Genomic DNA, 18,088 nt, shown 5'->3' with positions numbered 1-18,088 from the left:
TGAATCACACATGGGTGAATGCAAGACATTTTTATACTCTTGGGTTCCTGGAGTCTATAAGAAATGAAATTAGCCCTTCTGGAAAAGGGTTGATTAATCCAGAGATGCTCCCAACTACTCAATTCATCTGCCTTAATCAGATGTGGGAGTCAGTTTTGACTTACTGGCCAAAAGGATGGTAAGAAAAAGTACACAGTGCAAAGACCAAGTTGGGATTCCTTACTAAAAGGCAATTTGATTCCCTGTTTGTTATTGATGAAGACATTTAAATACTCATTCAAGAGCTGACCTTTAAACAGAGACTTTAGAGGATGTATAAAAAGTAGAAGAAAAGAAGAAGCACCACAACCCTACAAAGTAATCTACTAAGCTGAAGCACCTTAGTGACAGAGAAGCAAAGCAGTTTGTGTGAGGCACAAGAACTGAGTCACAACCTTTCCCCCCACCCAAAACACAGCTCAAGTTGCATCTAGCTGGTTGTACTGAGCCCGAGTCTGCTACAAAGATCTCAGTCTTTTCCAATGTGAAAAACAATCTTCTTACTTTAGGGATTTTATTGCAAGTTTTACAGTTTGGAGTATTTTTTCTGAAGATCTCATCTCCTAAAGACATGAATTTAGATGACAGCCATAGCTTTCATTCTTTTTTGTTTCTTTTACTTTGTTAAAGCTAGGCTCCTATCCGGAGTTATTAGGAGTTCAAAACTAAGACCTTTTTTTTTTTAAAAAAAAGCATTTTCTGAATTTGCATTCTGCATTGCAGTTATGGTAGCTTAGGGGAGATGAGAGCTTGAACTCATGAATTTTGAAAGCTTGGGGTTTACGATGCTGCAGAAAGACTATTTGTTGAGTACAAGGCCTGATCTGGAAATGCATTTAAGACATGCATGACTTTGAGCATATAAATAGTTGCACAGAAGTCAATGGGACATAAATTTATGAATTTGCCTAAGTGCTTTCCTGGATCTTTGCCTACGGAACCACTTACCATGAGTTTCAATAACAGAATCATAGCCTTGTTAATGAGCAAACCTCTGGACCAAGAGCGTCAGTGAAATGTGAAATCCAGCTCCATGCCGTATCTATGCTACTCAGCTTGATTTCATCTTTACGTAAACTCACTCTGCTGTGCTGACATTTATGTCCCTTGCCTTTTCCAAAAAGTGATTTACAAGTTCCATTTTACACTTGTGAGTGCAACAGGACAGTGCAAGATGAAAAGCAGCATCCACAGCAGTCTGGGGGTGGTGCAAATCAGAACTCAGTTCTAGAGGGCAGGCACTGGAGCAGCTTTTTTTCCTAGAAAAAGGCAGTTCCAGAACTTCATCAGTGAATTGCAGCTTTCACCTTCCACTTTTCCTTTTTAAAGTGTTTCTGGCAGCAGAGGAGGCTGGCTGGGAAACAGAAACATGAATGACTAAGACCAGTCAATATTGTCAGGTCTCTGCACAATAGGCTTCATTAGTGCTGTCAGGCAAGAGAAGTGGAGATTTCACTGCACAGAAGATCATAAATCACTTTGGGAAATGGAAGCTGGGGTGGGGATACTGGGAAAGGAAGAGAGGGACAGTTCATACACTACAGTACCGGGTCAGTGAAGATAGAGCCATTCAGATGGACCAGCATAAGGCTTGTGCCACCACACAAGGGTGGCCCCAGAACTTCATGAAGCCTGTTTATTTCCTGGTATCTCAGATAAGACCATCTATCCCACTTCGGTGCACAGGCCTTGTAATGGCTGTCTGCACAGGACAAGTTGTGTCTGCTAGGGCAGCTAATTACTTTGACTCTGCCCAGAGCCTCTGGGAATAATCCCAGCACCTGTTTTAAACTGCTCTGCTAACTATTACGGTTTTTAGCTTAGGCAGTGCAGGTAGCAGATAGAGGCCAGGTCAGGTCTCCACTGAGGGAAGCACAATACAAAACCAGAACAAAAATAGGATCTCTGCCTTCAGGATATTACAACGTAAATAAAAATAGGAGCATGGCAATGGGACAGGGTTGTTAGACCTTTGATCCTCTATTGCAGACAGTTTTTACATTGGGGTTTCTTTTAAAACAAAAAGTAGCAGTGCCCCTTGGGAGATCATGGAACAAACAATGAATGCAAGGCAGAACATTCATTTGCTGAGTATCACTTTGGGCTGTTCAGCAGATTTGGGTATATTCAATAAATCCGTGTCACAATTCTTGCACTTAGAAAGTAAGCACAAGTTAAAGTACTTTTATCTGTTGTTCTCCACAGACATTTGTTTCAATCAAATAAGAAATGCTACCAAGTCATAGTGAAACTTTCCCAAAATATCTTTGTGTGACCCAGAACTAGCCACTGCTACTTGCCTGAGAGGAGTACACCCTCTGTTTAGTAATTTTTTTCTCTTACATGTCCATGAGGTGTCCTCTGGACTTCAACTAGTAAAAGCATTAAAAGGGAAGAAGAGCTGCCTTTATGCTGCGAGTGTGGCAGTCCCTCTGTTCCCAGAGCCCCTGGGGGTGTGCTCAGCTACCGAGCACAGAGGAGTGGGAGCTGAGGGCTCAACCAGCTGCTCAGGGTGCATCCCCAGCTGAAGCAGTAGTAGCAATGCTGAGCAGACGTTGTAGGGAGACATGGTATATACTGAATCAATATGTTAACCTAAGAATGTCAAGAAAGCACATGCTTGGAAGGTTTAATTTATGGAGATTAGCATGTCAGATATATTTTGAGGAAACTTTGGGGTTGTTTTCCAGAAGTAAACCCCAAAACTTTTCCAGGATTCCCAGATACTTTGTAGGTTAAAGGACCTTCAATCCTTCCTATTCTCACAGCATCCTCTGCTCTGGTTCACACACAACTGTGTTAACATGAGTCTGGAATATCTCAGCACATAATTATTTATCCTTCAATACAACAAAGAAAACCATGTCTAAATCTGACTAATATCCCCTCCTCAGCCTGCCAAGTGGGGCCTTGTGTTTTCAGTATTGAAAACCAAGCCTGACTTGCTGCATATTTTGTGTTACCATGGTTTATATCCAAATGCAAGGATTTAATTTTGTCCGTCATCAAACGGTGGTTTCCATATGACACCAATACATTCCTTCCTTCTGCCTGCTGTTCTGACAGACGACAGAATAGAATTAAACATTCCAACTACCACGCTTAAAACGCAAGAGCTTATGTTCCTTTGGCTTTGAAGATCAAGGGGCAGATCTTTAGCAGGTATAAATTGTCTTCACTAGGGCTATGAAAATTTACACCATTTACCCCAGCTGAGGTACAATCTTGGATGTCTTTATTTCACAGTACAATTCCAAGAAGACAGATACAGTAGGACTGACAAATAAGATAGACTGTCTTTTTCTTCTGTGCCTAGCTATTATGAGTGATTATTATTGTGTTTCTTTCTGGAGCAGTTACTGACCAGCCCGACTTATGCCTCTCAAAGCCAGTGAAGAGAAACCCCTCCACATATTTCTCCACTAACTGCAGCCTGCCCTACATCCCAGCCAATTTCAGTGTAATGATATCAACATTTAAAAAAAGCCTCTACCACAGTCTCTACCATACTGAGACTGGGAGTAGAAAAATGACCGGTTCCTTCTCAAAACACCGGCTGGGGTTCCAAAGGAGTCTGAGGGAATTACGCACACATCTTACTTCGAAATTTAAGCTCTGGATCTTGAAAGAATAGGCTTATTCCACAACTTCACACCCTGAAGGGACAGCTCATTGCCTGGGATTGCTGTGATGTCATCCCTTTAGGGAACTTTTTCAGATTAAGTCAGTGCACAGTCCTAGGCCTTCTTGTGACCTCCGTCTCAATCAGAACACCAGTGGTGTGATCATGGGCTGGTGGGTGTTCAAATACTCATGAGTAACAGCAGTTCCCTGTCTGTCCATCCATAGTGCTCAATCAATATATTGGAAATACGGTGTTACTTCTAAGTGTTGTAATGAGGCCAAGCTGAAAAATCCCTGTGGACAGGAAGAGGAGATACTCTATCCTCAGGAAGGAAAAAAGAGTCCAAGAGGATGATAGTAACAATCCAGCTGGGCCTGCAAGTCAACACCATTCCTGGATTTAGCCAAGAGCTCTAGCAGCTTTTGAAGTGCTTGGGATTTTGCCCTGGATTTATAGTCTCAAGAGTGGTTGTTGTCAAGATTTGCTAGGTGTGGTAGGGTGACTGCTGCTGATGCCAATAGTCTAGGAGAGGGGAATTGAAACCTGCTGAGACTTGGGATTGAAACAAATTTGTATTAATTAGAAGCAAATGCTGTATGTTGGCTAATAGGTTCCAAAGCAGATGTTTGTCAAAATAGCCAAGAGATGGGTCATCTGCAAGCAAAAGTTATAAATAATAGGAACTATGTTTCTTGTTATTTCATGTTTTCTCAGGTCAAAACCATGTGTTGTTCAGTGTTGGAAGTATCATAGAGTGAAACGTCTTGTGTTATGCTATAGGGAACTATGTGCCATCATTTCTGTGTATCTGACCCATAAACCCAAACCACCGTGCAGTTAGAAACCTGTGCATGGCATTACATGGGCAGCCAAGCCTGCTGAACAGACATTTACAGTAAGGGAACATTTCTGCAGGCAGAGGCTGGTAGCCTTGCTCCACCTGTGACCAAATTGCTCTCTTCAATTGTGTACCCATGCAGATGCATGTGTGTGAATGGCGCTAGCACCTCTGCGAATCTCCATCCTTCACTGGAGCCAGCACAACAGAGTACAGGCACTTCCCTCCATTCAGTCCCAGGATACATGAGAAGGGGATGAAGAAAGAGATGTGCATCCATCTGTGATCCAAACTTTCTGAATAAATTCAGTTTTTCCAGGTAAGAATCCTGCTTTTAGTTTGACACCTTAATTTGGGATGCCTTATTCATAGAATGTCCTTTAATAATTTAACTATGGTCTTCAGATCAGGTAAGTCTTCAGTGTTCACTCTGAACATGGAACAGTAGGTCCTGAGAGGCTCTTCCTATCATCAGGACTGCAGAAACATAAATATGTGTAGAGCCAAATTCACTGCTGGCATAAATACACGATCGACAATTTTCAGAAAGATGTACCTGTTTGCTCTTGAAGTGAATGTGGCCTGCTTATTTCCTCTTATACCACTATGTATTATGCCCCACCCCCCAACATACTGTATTTATATACAGTGTGGTATATGCTGTATAAATACTTATGGGTTCAATTGCCAGCACATAAATCAGCACAGTTAAACAAAGATACGGATTTACACTCCCTGCAATTCTGACTTTATAAATGGGTCAGTATGAGATAGCTCCCCAGACTGGCACTTCATATGCAATTACCAGCCTTTTCTACAGGCAGGAGATGGTACAAACGGAAGTGTGGGCATCTAAATCTTCATACCAGGGTTTCTGCATTCAACGGTCAACTAGCATGTGTGTGGATAAATATAAAGACGTAAGATTAGACTAATAGTCAAACTATACTTTTCAGATTAAGTGAAATGCGTTTTTTTCCCCAAAACTTGAGGCAAGTGAAGATACTTTAGATTGAAAGAATAGTGTCCTTTGTACTGAAATTTGCTTACAAATAGTGTAGTAAGTAAACATTTTTTAAAAGGAAGAAATTAAAAATATGACTGTATTGTTCATCATGGGATGTATCCACATGACTGTCTTCGTGGGTGTGTGTAGATATTTGGATATGTTTTGTATCTTGAAGATGTGTATGCTAGAACAAAAAGCCTATATTTAAAATTGTGTAAATACACATGTGCGTGTAAAGACACCCTGTTATATACACACATTTAGTCACATATATATGTGCATATATAATAATGTTTGTATACACAAACACACACAAATTATGTACAGAAAATTAAGCATATGCCTGCCTCACCCTAAAATGTTGCATCCCTCCAAGGAGCATCAAACCTATTTGTGTCAATAAACAGACCTCTCCAGCCCGGGAAGATACTAACTTAGATACTCAGTGAAAAATAGAAATCTCTATACCTGTAAGGGCAATTACTTATTTATGCATCATTTCTGCACCTCTTCCAGTTACTCCCTCCCACTGTAATCTCTGTCCCTCCCAGCCAACACTCCCTAGCCAGAATCCTATGATCTTTGCCCTCTTTTCCTTCAAATTAAATTTCAACTTTTTTCAAATCTCTGGTGAGTGACAAGCCAGTGCCAGAACTGTCTTTTAATACACAAAAGCATAAATAATGCCATCCATCAGAGCTGTCACTCAGAAAGATAGATTGCTACTTGTCCAGACACTGGAATGACACAAAAGTGAAAGTTAGAAACTGTCTCTTTTCTTTGCTTGCTTTCTTTTTCTTCTTCTTCTCTCTCCCTTTTTTTTTTTTTTTTTTATTTGCCGGACTGCTTGATTCTGATTAATGGTGCTGTCAGGGAGGGATTCCGCTTGCCCGGATAATGAGTCAGGAATGTATTCCCTGTCACAAACACAGCAGATGTCAGGGGCAGAAGGGCCCGGGAATGCCAGAAACAATATACAGTTTCTTCCTAGTCCCCTGACAGGCCAATATGCTGCACAAGGTCTAATTTATGTAGACAAAATGCAGGCAAGGGGCTGTAGCAGCAGAGAAACTGTGCTGGGAAGTCTGAACTACAATGCAGCAGGGGAGAGAGCTGAAGGGAGGTAATGAACGCTAGCAGTGGGACTCAATAGCACTGCATCAAATGGCCTTAACAAGAATGGCCCAGGACCACTTTGACTCCATTAAAGTGCACTTTACATCATTATAGAGAGAAATCAAACAGGGCAGAGGGCTTCTGTTTCTTTTAATGGCTCGATTAGGTTATTCACTCATCGGGGTTTGCAGCTGTCATAGTAATGCAGCAACTGCCAGGAGAGGTACAATAGCACTCGTGGCAATGTGGGGCCCACGTTCCCTCTCAAAGTGGAGTGCATTGACTGGTTCTGCAAATTCCCCACGTGTACACAACGACTAACGCAAAGGCAGATTTAGAGGGGATTTGCCAGTCCTAGTGAAAGAATTTCAAAGTGATTTGTCTCAAGATGCCTTCACTTTTGGGGTTGGCCACCTGGAAGCACTGGAAAGGGGCCAGGTCTTTGCTGAAAGCTGAGCACCTGCCTTTGGCTATCTGGGGCCTTGGCTTGACATGCCAACAAGAGGAACCCACATTCACTTCAGGGAATGCTGACCTTCCCTATACTGGAAAGAAACCCGTAGATTTTCAGCTACAAAATGCTGATACCATAAAACTAACTCACATATTGGGAAAATAAATTAGCATTGAAGTGCATGCAACTGCACTGGTCTGTTGCACTTTCTGTTCAGCACTCTGGGGCAATTTGGTTTGCCAGCGCTTGTTCAGCACTTGGAGTAATGAGGTCCTGGTCCAGGAGAGCTAACACTCAGGGCCATGTGATGCTGTGTTGCAGTCCCACAAAGCTTCCCTGAAGGTGTTGCCAGGGCGCCTGTACCTATCACAGAATTAGTGAAAATATTAATTACAGCAGAAGCATAGCTTAAGGAAAGAAAAGGGTTTGATTCAAAGTCCTCTGATGTCTGCCAAAGTTTCCATATTGACATCAGAGTCATGCAGCAAACTCCTAAGCACTTGGGAAACACCCCTTTCTTGAAGATGTCACGGTATCTGTCTAGCATCTGCTTAATGGAATCATATTATACTGCAAAATTTCGACTGAGAAAAAGACTTTGAAACTGGTTGTGCCAGAGGCAGCTTTTTAAGGCCATGGCTAGCAGCAAGTTTTGGAACCGCATGTGGATTGCCAGCCCTTTGGGATAACAGCCTTTTCTTCTTCCACGTTGAGCTGTTAACACAGTGGAGCTCTGGTCTGTGGAAGAGCTTCTTCCCACTCTAATAATAGTATACTAATAGCTATTACCAGAACAGAGCTAGTCACTTAAAAGGGATCAATTCCTGTAGTAGGGTAAGCGTACTCTTCACCCTAAATCTGGCTCTAGAACTTTTTACTGTGATCAGTCTTTTCAGTCTTAAAAGCCACACCTCAAGGTACATATAAGGTCTTATCATTGAACATTTAGTCTTAGTCCGAATACAGCCATTTCAATCTCTGTCTTTAACCAGGGTAAAAATACTGAATAAAAATAAAACCACGTAAGGCATTTTGGTGCATTCAAAAACACTTTCTGCTGGTTTCAGCACACTTTTAAGTCGAGCCACTTGTGTTGCGGTATGGCAGCCGTCCATGAACTCTTCCACAAGAGCCTTCTCCGGCTTTTATCTCCCTGCCTCTTTAACTTAATCTGAACCCTGACCCATGAAAGGTCCCAGTAACTCCTTCCTGAGGAGCAGAAGCTCAGCTCTGACATGATTTTGGCACTGAATGCTGAAGGACCTTGAGGTCATAGGATCTGGGGCGGGGCGGGGGGGCGAGCGTACATATCCAAGGAGGTAAAAATCAGGAATGACAGACAGATGAAAATAAAGATAAGGTTCTGCTATCCAGAGTCACCAGAGTAGGCAGGAGCTGCTTTGAAGGGGAAAGTGCAGTCAGGATGCTGGCGTTGGCAGATTTCATGCCCAAATTAAATAGGATTAAGTGGTTGGTCCTGAGTTTTCCCCTGACCCTACCATAAAACCCTGTGCAGTATCACAAAGCCATGTGTATGCAGCACATATTTCCTATGTATTACATCTAGGCAGCTTGTTTAAAAGTGACACTGTTCTAGTGAAGTCTGTTTACACTGGTCAGGGAGCTGTGCTAGCAGGATCAGGTTTGCCAGACCCATGCTCTGAAGGCATGATGACGTTTTTAGTTACATCGGTGTAAATCCAGCCGCTGGGCCATATTTGATTTCATTTACAGCAGCAGTCCAAAGCAGCTCTACTTCAAACACCAGCCTGTTTGTTCAACAGCGCAGATTAGCGTAACTGTATCAGCCTCAGTGAATTAGGCGGCTGTAGAGCTGTCCCAGTGCAGCAACTTCAGCTTTACCAGGGTATGAAGTACATACTCAGTTGCACTCTACTGAAATCAAGCTAGTGACTTCATATTTGCCCAAGTGAAGTCTAAGTGAAACTTCATTTTGGTTTTGTGAGGCTCAGAAGTAGGTAAGAAGTTATCTCTCGGTGCGCTCCTGAAACTACATTTCCTGAAAATGCTTGAAGGCCATGTCCTCTTGAATCCTGTGGTAAAGTCCATTTGCTCTACCCAAAAATGATGTCCTTCTGATCTCTGAACTATAAGAGCAATGGGACTAACAACAAAGGTTGCTTCCCAAGTCACCTAGCTTAATTCGGCCTTGTCCACAACACTGGTTGAAAAGACATTTCTTCTAAATTGATAAGGTTGTGCTTTTTTTGCCACTAAAGCTCAACATGTTTTTTATTTAAAATAGCTTTATTCCTGCTCAGAATGTCCCTAATCAGAACCAGCACCTAACAGCCTGAAAATAACGGAAATAAAATTAAAGACTGCAATTGCTTTGGTTTTACAAGCCTGAGGCCTGGTGAGGCTTGCTTCAGGAGAGGGGAGGGGAGGTAAGGGGCACAGTTTTGTTAGTTTTGCTTGCATTACACTGATCAAAGCAGCGTATTGTTAAGTAAGCATAAGTGTGGATTTAGAAAGTTAGCACATTAAAATAGCTGTGATTGACATCAGATTGCAAGAGTCAGTGCTTGAAGGGAGTGCAGAGCACAGAGATGGGGCAAGGCAGGTCCTCAGAGGCTGCCAGGAAGAACTGAGCAGGACATGGTGCAGAGAATGAATGAAGGGGCTTCTTGGATGAGGCAGGTTAGGTGTGGAGCAGGACAGGAATGCAGGAAAACACTAAGCAGCAAAGCAAAAGTAAATTTACCTGATGTGGCTGGTACAAAAGTGTATTCCCAGCAATAGGAATGACCTATTGACCTTCACTTTCATTTCTCTTCTGTACTCTTTGGTGATCCTCCCCTTAACTGAAACAATGTGAAACTTCACTGTCTCTCCTGCTTTCTTTGTAATTCAGAGAGAGCTGGGTCTTACATCCTGCTGGGGAAAAACAGGCTGGGCTGAGCTCCTGGCACCTTCTGCACACTATGATCCCTGGGTGTAATGGAAATCCTATGGAAGCAGTTATGACATAGACATTAATAACAATACCAGAAGCACTCCTCAGGCTGAGCTGTGTTATGTATTACCAGTGGTGCTGAGAAGAATGAGCACTGTTTAACAGCACAGCCTTGACTGTGTATTGTTGCATATCCTATGTTGTGGGGAAGGGAGCATGCATGTGGTGGAAGAGGTAGAGATAAGGCTGTTAGAGCATTTATCCTTTTATGCTTTCCATTGTAATGAAACTGCTTTCATGTGGACCAGAGACTGCAGTGATGTCTGTCAAAGGGAGTCAGTGACACAGGCAAAGCTGTGCCTGTTTGCACCAGCATCAGTGCAAAGTAACTCCATTAGATTGAGTCCAATGAAAGGCAAGTCATAACTCAGCTGATGCTGGAGCCAGGAGGGGCTGCAAGGTTTCGGGAAGTCATGCTGTAGCATGTGTCATCAGCTGAAGTCTCACAGTCCACAGAAGGCTGAAGTGCCACACCAAGGCTACCCTCTGTACCTGGACGGAGAGCCAGAGCACAATTTTGGGAATGTACAACCGCCAGGGCGGTGGTGGGAGTGGGGAATGTGGACTTCCCAGGCCACCCTGCAGCCTGTCTTGCCCCCCTCTGCGTGTCAGCATTAGTAGGCAGCAGCCGAGCATTAAGTTATTTAAGCTGTCACCTGCTGAACTTTGCAAAAGTTGCAGCCCAAAAGATTTATGCTTATCAGAGCCAGCACAGCATTTTGTGTAACCTGAGTCCTTGTAGGACCAGGTCAAAACCTGGTCAGTGTTCAGGCATCTCCCCGATTTCCCATCCCCACAGCCCCTTGAGAGGAGATTAGATTTCAAACGCACTCTGTGTGTCGTCCTTGAAAGACATAATACAAATAAGTGACACCCCAGGACCAGGCGTCTGTATCAGGGGGCAAAGGGAAGGGAGAAAAGCACATCTGATCAAAGATGCCCCCAGCCGCTTCGCTGAGGCATGTCCCTCAGGAGGGAGGCTGAAAAGACCAATTTTCACAGATCTCAGCACCAGGAAATAGGCATTTCATCATGAGTTGAGTCATGGAAAGGAGGATTCGGCCAGGCTGCTGCTGCTAAGGCAGAGACAAATGTAATTTATTACCCTGAGGCCTGCTGAGGCTTGGGGAACTCAGGAGGAACATGCAGCATTAAGGAGGCCTGGCCCCCTAGGAGGCTTTTTGGAGAGTGACTAATTGAGATGGGATATTCTCATCTGTCTGAGCACATTCAGTCCTTTCACACATTTGTATTGTAAAATAAACAGCATGTAGGTACTGGGAGAAGGGGCGGCCTCGCCGTTAAAGTGCTGACCTGAAACTCAGGACACCTGGGTTCACTCACAACTCTTGTAGGTGGCTTTTACAATTCAGCAAGTTATTTAATCTTTTCCTCTATCAATTCCCCATCTGCAAGAGCTGATGATAGTAGCACAGTGCACCCAGGTGCTAGAAAATACATATGTTCCTGTATGCATCGTCCCAGTGAGTAGGAGGGAGGTGGCAGTGACTCTCCTGTCTGGGCAGGGAGCTGAAGGTTATGCCCATGGGCACTCTTATGTCATCTGGGGACAGAAGTGGAGTACGAGCACATTCTTACATGTCATTGTTCAGCCTGGTATGTATTTTGGATGAACAGGGCAATAAGATTATGCTTAGGGAAGGCTATGTGACCTTGCAGGAGTGATTTCACATCTATGTACCGTAGTTAAGCCAGCACTGTAGCTGAGTCTCTTGTACCTGCGCTGCAGGGGAGGAGAACTGGGGAGTCATTAATATTTCTGAAATGTATTAAGAATTTTCAGGTGAATGGGGGCCTTTTATAGCTGTGCAAGGTACTGGGCGTTTTTCATGTGTGTGGTAATTAACTGATAGTATTAAATGCTGAAGCCCACCACTTCCCATATGTGCAAGTGTGTGTGTGTGTGTAGCAAGGCCAGGCAAATGACTAATGCAAACCCGAAAAGAGACAGCAGAGCATATTGTAAAGATCAACCCTATTTCAGCTTATGTTCAAATCGGAAATGCCAGAGATTGTTTCATAGTCTTCCACAATGTTCATTATAAAAGTCCCCAGATGGCAGATGGCTATTAGCTCACTGTGACCTATATAAATGTCAAACGTAAAGCTATTGCCCCAGTGAAAATCTCAAAATAAATAACAACAGGAGGGATGCTGTTCTGCTGCCACCAGGATTTATGGATTATGAATTCATGCTAATTCATCCCAAAGCCAGCAAAAAGAATGAATCTTGTCCTTTTGGAGGAATTCACTTAACACCTGCTTGCAGATGAATTCGAGCCCCCCATGCCTGATTCTTCACTGATCACTTCTCAGCTGTGTCCCCCTCCAGTCATATCCAGCTTCCCCTGGAGGGACAGCTGGTTCCTGGGAAGAACAGGGTATGTGTGGGCTGGTATTGATTAACATGAGACAATGCCAGTGTCACTCACTACTGACAGTGGAGACTTTCCTTTGTTTGCCGAAATTGTGTAATAGCAACTTGAACAGTGATTTCACATTGTTTTCTTTGCCCTTATTGATCACTGTGGCACCTGTCAATCAGAAAAAGTGTGATTCTCCCTAGGTTTTTAGGTAGTGGTTGTATGTTTGCAAAAGCCAACTTGTGCTTGTAAGCACAGTCCGCTTGCTTACATTGGTTTGTTTGGAGGAGAAGGGGTAGAGGAAGGGGGGCTTTGTTTGCTCAGTTGTTCTGTTATTATGTTCTCATAAATAATCAAATGATGAATAACATACAGCATGAGTAATTGCAGTTTCTGTAGCAAAACTTCCCCTGTCCTACTTATTACAATCAGAAAAGAGCATGATGGAACAGATGCACTTTGTAGAAAGCCCAGAAAATTAGCTGTTATACCTCACTTTGGTCTCACAGCACCATCCATCTGTGGTAGCTGTGTCACTGGAGCTGTTCTGAAACAGAGAGGAACAGACCCAGGTCCTGCCGCAGCAGCAGCCCGGTCAGTTGAATCCCACGTGCCCATCTTGAGGCCTGAGAGCAAAGAATACAGGGCACTATCCTGGGCATCTCAGGTGCCTTGAGCACCTCCCAGTGAGCTGAAGTGGTATGTAAACAACTCAGTTGTATAGCAACAATTCATGCAACCCATAAGCTCCTAAGTATGCTTAGGGCCTGTCTGTATGGGGAGCCATGAGAAGTAAGTAATTGTATGAGATTACAAACAGAAGTTCAAGCCTATTAAACCCCCATGTGGTTGCTCTGCTTCAGAATAACATGTCTGTAGTTTGCTGCAGTTTCATCTAACCACGGAGCTTTGATGTATGCACATTAACTTCATACTTTGGCTTCATTTGTCTCAACTTTCCTCAATGTACCCTGTAGACAAGACCTTTGAAAGGAAAAGAATTGCATTCATGAGTTTCAAGGAATTTGTCCTAAATGGCCATTTTAGGATGATAGGCTAGACAACTTGGCAATCACCATTTAGTATGTTCATTTATATTTATGTTTCTACAGTGTTCAGATGCCTCAGATGGCATCAAGGACACATAGTGTTCAGCAATGAGCAAACACAGAAGCAGGTCATTTAAAAAAAAAAATATTGTGGAATTTGAAAGAGTGGCTTTTTTTCCCCCTCAAAAACAGTTTTCGCAAAACAAGTTGTTGCTGCTGTCAAAATTCTTTAAGTTTCACCAGCACAAATTATGTTTTGTTTTTTAAGGTATTGCTCGGTGAAAAACATAAATGAGCAGATTTTAGAAATATTTCATCTCCATAAAAGGCATTTTTGGTAAACACAAGTGGATATTTTATTAATGTTTTTTATAAAGATATGAATGTGTAGTGATATCATGCAGTGAATGAATCAGCTTATTAAAAAATTAAGAGGAAAGTAGGAATGTGGGTCATTTTTACCCATGCAGGAACAACTTCAACTATATTTTTCTCACAAATACGAGATTTCATTTTTGAACTGTCACAGTAATAAACATTCCCAAGAAGCATAAACTTGCTTTCATTTCTTAGCACACTGATTTATATTGGCTGAAAACTTGCAGGCTTCTGAATCTGAGAATCTCTCTTTAGAAGTAAACACCGTGTCACACCTAGAGGTGCACTGCTCTTCCCTGGTGATATCAAAATTGAGAAATGGGGTATATGTCATATATAGAGAGTATACATGGTATGTGAGGCAACACTGATTAGACTGCTGCAACATCCTCCAAAAGCCAAGCGAGGCCTTGGAGCACTGTATAGTAAATCCAGGGCTCAAATATATCGTGTAGCTAATGACCAGAGCTCTAAAAATGTGTATTAAGCATGACATTAAAGTGACAGTGCTAAGTACTTCATACTAAGTGCACCTCTGCCTGATATAAATTAGGAGTAATTAAATCTATCAAAAAATAGAACTGTACAGTAGTTGTGACCAAACTGCGCTGTAGTTAACATACATGTGGCCAAAAGGGACAGTTTAATTTATGATGTGGGTTATTCAGAAGTCAGGACTGGAAATAGCTGTATTTACTGTTCTTGTTCTGTAGTACAGCAAGGAACACAGCCATGCTGAGGGAGGGCTTCATTGCCACCATCAGCGGTGGATGGGTTCGCTGGACTTGCAAGAAAAAGTACTCTCTGGATATTGCTGTCAGTGACAAATGCTATCATTTTTATGGTAATCCTAGTAACTTAATCCTGGTGACTTTTTGCTGCTTTAACCCTCCTGTTCCATGTGGCCACTCCTCAGGACAGAGGATCATGTTACCTTTGGGTATAAAATGAGATTACTCTTCCTAAGTCCATGAAACTATATTCATTTACATGAATTGACAGTCCAGCCTAGCATAGGAAAAAGTTCCAAAGAAGGTAATATTTCTTAGATACATTTTTATTTTGTAGTGGGCTGCATCTTTGCTGTGAAAAGTACACAGTAAGGAAACATACAGGTCCGTTTCCCACTTGATCCATTCCCACTGTTCCACAGCGTTAGATCAACGGGCTACTGAAATTGCACTTGAAAATTAATTTCCCACAAAGCTTTTGCCGACAGCTGACAGGTGACAGATTGCTGCATTGGTTGTATATATATTGGTTGTGCCCTAACGTGAAATGGAGGTCTTTGAACAACGTCTTTTTGTTTTTCTTTCCTTTCATTAAGCCTGCAATTCCACTATGACAAAAATTACAGCCACTGGCTAGCGGCATGCAAAGGCACCAAAGTAATGTTGAGGCCACAACTCCAGAATCAGCACAATGTGCCCCAGCTAATCCCCTGGGCAAGAAGGGCTGATAAGCTCAGGATCCTCACCATGTATCTGTAGTGATCTTGGGATCAATGCTCTGGCATTGCACAGTAACATGTAGAGCAGCTTACTGGATCATTGCTAGAAAGTGAAGTTAGTTATGCTGAAAGGGTGGACAAAGAGATTCTGTTTAATCCTCTTCTTATGTCACACTGAACTTTTATGTCAGAAGAAAAATAAGAAAAAGGATAGCAACAATAAGGAACAAACTCCTCATTTTGTGCTTGTGCAGTTTCGACCACAGTGGTTAATTTGCTGCCCTGAGGGTCTGTGCTGGGACTCGAGACTCTCCAGGGGATGCAGAACTGGTAGGAATAATGGCAGAATGAGGCCTGTTATGCCAGGCCTGCAGAGAGAGAAAAAGACAGCTTGGCTGAAAGCAGAACTTTTCTCAGAGGCCCAGCTCCAGCTGCCCATGGAAGCCAAGTAAATCTGTGGAAGATGATGGTATTTGAGGAATTGCCATAGCAAAAGATGAGGGTGTGTGGTTTAAACACCAGCATCCCTTGTTGCATTGCAGCACAGCAGGGTTAGAGTTAACATGACCTAGAAGCAGAAACAAAGAAGGCTTTCCTTTTTCATTCTTTGGCATGCCTGTTTCTTGCCTCTCTGAGTATTTGCATGACCATAAATTCAGAGCTCTGGAGGATATTTTCAGCCAAAGACTACATGTGCAGGATACCATAATGTAAACTGCATATGTTGTGAGAAGTTGTTAAATGGAACCAGCAGATGATAATGTGCCCAGCGTTGCTGCTAACATCACTTGATTTCCTCCCACCATAGGTAAAACAAGACCTCTTCCCAATCAATTTTAACTTTCTGACAGGCCTATAAATTAAAATAAAGAAGAGAATGTTTTTTGGCTACCAGACCTCCACTAGAGACCTAGGAGCTGGCCCCCATTTCTTAGAGCAGCCCTGGTTCTGAGAAAGCTTAGGCATGTTTAAGCACAAATGGGTTTCACTTGCTGTTTCCCATTTCTGCACTCTGCCTTGCAGACAATGAGACGTGTTGAAAAAGTCTGGCACAGCCCAGTACATCTGCCACCTTTCCCAGTCTCTTTCCCACTGCTTTTCCATTGCAAATAGCTGTTCCCCCTTTCTGTGTGAATTTAGAGATAATGGGAGCTGCAATGTTTCCTCCTTGCTTGAGGACGTGCAGCTGTTAAAGCCACGTGGTGAATAGAGCAAACCCATTTTGAGGAACTCTCTTAATCAGCTTCAACAAGAATCAGGACTGAAGTGGACAGAAAACTGGCACTTTTCCCTGTCAAAATATTTGGAGGTGGTTATATATCAGGAAAATAATTTGGATGCTTCTCATGCAATGAAATCCTAGTAGAAACTGTTACACACTCTCAGGTAAAGTCTGAAGTTGAAGGAAGAGCAAAGGGTTCATTTTTACCATATTGATGATTGTAAATGTATCGTGTTATTAGTATTACCAGGTCCTGGTTTAGTTCATTTGAAAGTCTAATATTGTACATCAAATAGGCAAAGATTATTAGGAGATTTTCTTAGGAAGCAACCATGCAATATCATAACAGTCTTGGCAAATACCTTTTGTTATAGAGGGAGCAAAAGGCTCCTGCACAGAGGGAAAACCATCTTCAGTATTTCTTCCTGCTATCAGCTTCAACACAGAATCTCAACCTGAAAAAAATCAGACTTTCCTTCTGATAGCCCTTAGCGCAAATATTAGCGTTGGTGTCAGTGTCAATGAAATTCACCGCTGCACAATGATTTCAGAGGCAGCCAATTATTTCCTTCCTCAACCCTTAGCCAGGAAGTTTGTTGGTTTATTTTTCAGTGCATGAATCAAAGGGAGATCGTATATTTATCTAAATGATGTTAATATGTAGAGGTATAACAGTAAACAGTAATCAAATGCAAATTGAAACAATGCTAAAACATATGTTTCAGGGTTTGCATTTGTTTATAACTTCAAGTGGTCAGGAAGAGATAGCCATGTGGATTGTGTGATTCTTGTGTTTGTGGAGTTCCTTTTGTTTCTTGAACATCCTGCTATGAAGTTTCTTGAAGTCTTTTGCCAAGGCATTTGATGCAGGTCACTGTCAAAGGCCAGGTGATGCACATGATCCACCCTGGAAATTGTTTCCTTTCTCCAGTTTAGAAAGGAGCTAATTTTTAAAATTGTTTATAAGTGCAAATGACAAAAATGCATTTTTATTTTGAAGCTCAGCTGCTCGGAATCTATTTACCCGTTATTTACTTGCCAAGTCTCTTGTCAAATTGAGAATTTTTCCCTGTGAGATTCCACGGTATTGCAGGCACCTCAGGCAGCACAGGCTGAAGGAAAAAGCTCTGCTTGAGGTGTCTGAGATGTCACTAACTGTTGCTGAGAAAAGACAGAACCCTAAACTCAAGACAAGCAAAACAAAGCAGACATAGTGTTTGACTTTCCATATAGTTTCAGCATGCATTCATCTTGCCTTGATGTTAATTTTGTTTCATTTCCTTTGCCATTTCTGGCTTTAAAAGTTAATCTGTAGACTTATTATTTTGTTACCATTTGTCACAAAAGCTTCTGAGTTACTCTTTAATTGGGTCAAATGTTGTCTGGGGACCTGAAAGAATTTCCAGTCCCAATCATGGCAAGACAATTGCATCAAATCCTTGGTGTGAGGAATGCTCTTGCTGTGATCTGTATCTGAGGAATTGCAAGAGTTCAGAGACTAGCCAAGGTGATAAATCAGCAATGCATTTTACACCGGGGACATAAAA

At 42.4% G+C, this 18,088-nt stretch overlaps 1 protein-coding gene across 1 annotated transcript in view; it reads left to right on the top strand.

Moving 5' to 3' along the window:
* KCNU1 (potassium calcium-activated channel subfamily U member 1) overlaps nt 1–4,722 on the top strand; it is a 75,936-nt gene extending 71,214 nt beyond the window's left edge. The window contains exon 30 of the mRNA XM_075042189.1: nt 4,645–4,722. The gene's annotated coding sequence lies outside the window, so the exon portion shown is untranslated. The remainder of the gene's footprint in view (nt 1–4,644) is intronic.
* The last annotated feature ends 13,366 nt before the right edge of the window (nt 4,723–18,088 follow it).

The sequence above is a fragment of the Buteo buteo genome, chromosome 12 (genome assembly GCF_964188355.1).
Source record: "Buteo buteo chromosome 12, bButBut1.hap1.1, whole genome shotgun sequence".
NCBI lineage: Eukaryota > Metazoa > Chordata > Aves > Accipitriformes > Accipitridae > Buteo > Buteo buteo.
The sequence above is the reverse complement of the archived record's forward strand: the minus strand, read 5'-3'. Positions and strand labels throughout refer to the sequence as shown.